The sequence below is a fragment of the Myotis lucifugus genome, unplaced genomic scaffold (assembly GCF_000147115.1).
Source record: "Myotis lucifugus unplaced genomic scaffold, Myoluc2.0 scaffold_375, whole genome shotgun sequence".
Lineage (NCBI taxonomy): Eukaryota > Metazoa > Chordata > Mammalia > Chiroptera > Vespertilionidae > Myotis > Myotis lucifugus.
The window spans coordinates 768,249-771,089 of record NW_005871423.1 but is presented as its reverse complement, the minus strand read 5'-3'; the positions used below and the strand labels follow the sequence as shown (position 1 = coordinate 771,089).

The 2,841-nt window shown below is 49.1% G+C and overlaps 1 protein-coding gene across 9 annotated transcripts in view; it reads right to left on the bottom strand.

The window, feature by feature from the left end:
• The window catches only part of TET2 (tet methylcytosine dioxygenase 2), a 122,081-nt gene extending 119,461 nt beyond the window's left edge, over positions 1-2,620 (bottom strand). For all 9 annotated transcript variants that reach the window (XR_002832350.1, XR_002832349.1, XR_002832351.1 and 6 more), the window contains exon 1: positions 2,423-2,620. The gene's annotated coding sequence lies outside the window, so the exon portion shown is untranslated. The remainder of the gene's footprint in view (positions 1-2,422) is intronic.
• Between the last annotated feature and the right edge of the window lie 221 nt (positions 2,621-2,841).

Here is a 2,841-nt window from a genome sequence, read left to right as displayed (position 1 = left end):
TCAGCATGCAAATAAGATTCATAAAATAACAAAAAAAGTCTAAATTTGATAATAGAAAAAAAAAGCCTTCATGGTCATAATCAAAATTATTAACCAAAATTAGGTAGTGTTATTCATCAATGTGAGTGGAAAATACTATATCTGTTATTATTTGAATAGCTTGAAAACAGTATAAACCACAACATTTGAAGAAAAGTCCCCCAAAAGTAGTTAGATGCTAGTCTGATAGCAAAGGAAATTATTTATTTTTAATTCTGAATTGCTGAAATAATTAACCATAGTTTACTCAGCAAACAGTAAGCATTTATGCTAAATTCCTGTCCTTTTCTTTAATGTTTTATGAGAAATACCTAGCCAAATGAGCTATTTCTGTTCCACAGAGATGAGTAATACTTCTCCCTTGTTCATGTGAAATAACCTCTAGTATCAGTGATGAAAGTACACTTAACTGCTTTTTCAGAGATCCAAATATAGAGTTATAAAGTGAACTACTGAGGACAAATGGTTTTAGAAATCTTATTTATGGAGTAATGTCTACTACTATTGTGCTTTTTCTTCTGTCCATCTTTTAATCATATACATGTCTTATAAACTTAAGCTTGACTTCCCAATCCTTCACCAACACCTCTCTGCTTAATGACACTAAGACGATCAATATTTACTATGTTGAGATTTATATTCTATTTCAAACCTATTATGAAACACACATACAAACATGTAATAAAAGACTATAACTCCCCACCAGTATTTCAAAGTGTCCATTACAATGCAAATAATGTTTTCATTAGTCAGGCAACAATATTCACAACCTTAAACCAAACGTAATCCATATCTTCTTCCTTACACATCTCAACCTCCCCTAAGTACAACCTGACTCTTACCATAGCTCGTCTGTGGATGATTATTTTTGGATTTGGACCTGGCATCATTAACCCTGATTGAAGAGGGAAAATTACACTATGTGATTTGAGATTTTACATTCATATATGTATCCAACTCCCTAGACAAACCAATGTAAAAATATGTCACTAAATTTTAAGCCAACAACTGCAAAATAATAACTCTCCTTTCAGCTCCTGCACACTAGATGAAGAGGGTGGGAATCAACTCCATGCAATTAAAAGTCTGTCATGACGGCAACTGCCTGCTAATAACGAACCTTGCCGGGAGTCTAGCCAGGCCACCCTTTTATGTTGCCATAGGTAGAAAACTCTCCATAGAAACTCTGTTAGCTTCATCACACCAGACAAGCAGCCCCAGTGAAAAGATTCAAGATCCGACTCCTGTGTGTGTGTGTGTGTGTGTGTGTGTGTGTGTGTGTAGGAGGAGGGGGGGGGGGAGGAAGAGAAAAGCCCATATAGAAAGGCAGAGAGATAAAAGACCCAAGAACAGAGAGCAGCCCAGAGAAAAAGAGAAATTTGGACGGGACTGTTAAAAAAAAAAATCTGCTCTCTACTTCTCCGTTTCTTTGCTGGGATTGGGTTTCGTTTCTTTAGGCGCCCCTGACCTTGCCGTCTTCCAGCTCTGCGCTCCCCCTCCCGGCCGCCCCCTCCCCGGGCCTGCGCCTGCCTTTGTGTCTGCCTGTCACTTACCCGGGAGCCCGGCGCAGCGGAGTCGGGAGGAGCACAAAGCCAGGGCACAGAGCTGCACACGAATTCTCTTACACACATGCCCCGGGTGCAGGGCACAGCCCCTCGCGGAGCTGGTGTGCCCGGAGAAAGTGGGTCCTGGTCTTGCTGGGGGGACCACAGAAACTATTCTCTCCTCTCTCACTCGGCGCCACTCACAGATCGCGCGGACTTCAGGGGGGAAAACAACACCCCGCTTAGCGCACTCCAGTTCCACTCCTGTGACATTCGCCCGTACGCCCCCCCACCCAAAAGGGCACACGGGGTAGAAGAGGCGAATGCAAACCCAGATCCGGACCCGAACCCGGAGCGACAGCCGATAAAAGGGTCGAAAACCCCCGTCCGTGTTCTTCCCGGGGTGGATCGGGATAGACCGGAGGCTCCTCGGACTCACCCGCGGGAAGGGGGGTGGGAGGACTAGAAGGAAAGGTAGTGGCCCCCAAAGCTGAACTCTCTGAGAAAGGAAAGCCAAGAAAAAGCACTTTCCCGGGGCTAAAAGGCCGGGGAAGCGGCTGCTCGGAGTCACAAAGGTAACTTTTCCGGGTCCCGAGCGGCCCGGCCAGGGCAGGAGAGAGGCGAGGACACAGAACTATAGGTTTAAAGGGGCTGGAGGGGAATTAAAACTATATTTGTCAGCCATGTTGAAGAGGCTCCAGTAATTTGTGAAGCTTCCCTCTTCCCTCTTGGTATTTGCGGGTGACACTGCGGGGCTGGCGCCCCCGGCCCCGGGAGCCCGAGAGAAAGCGAAGGGGGGAGGGCAGGGGGGGTTCGCGGCAAAAGGCAAGCGCTCTGACCTCGTTCTCGGCGCGCAGCCCCGGAGCCAGGCAGCAGTCGCGGTCGGGTCTCCTTTCTAACAAATCCTAAAGGGCAGCCATCTTGCTTCCTTCTGCTCCACTACGAAAGCAGCCTAGCCTCCGCATCAATATTCATAAGGCAGTTTGACGTCTGTTCTCATCACTAAGGCGGGGCTGGCGTCTCGGGGGCGGGCCGCCCCAAGGGGGCGAAGGTGACTCGCATGCCAGCCGGGCCTGGCGCGCGGCGCTCGCGGGGAGGGGGGGGGGCCGCCCAAGTTCTTCCTCCTTCGGCCGGCCGCTTCCAGGGGCGGCGGCCGGCTTCCTCCTCCTTCCTCCTCCAAACATCTTTCTTCTTCTCTTCCCTTCCCCCCCTGGGCCGGATTCCGGCCCTCCTCGGGCCGGCCTCCGCCGGCGCCCTG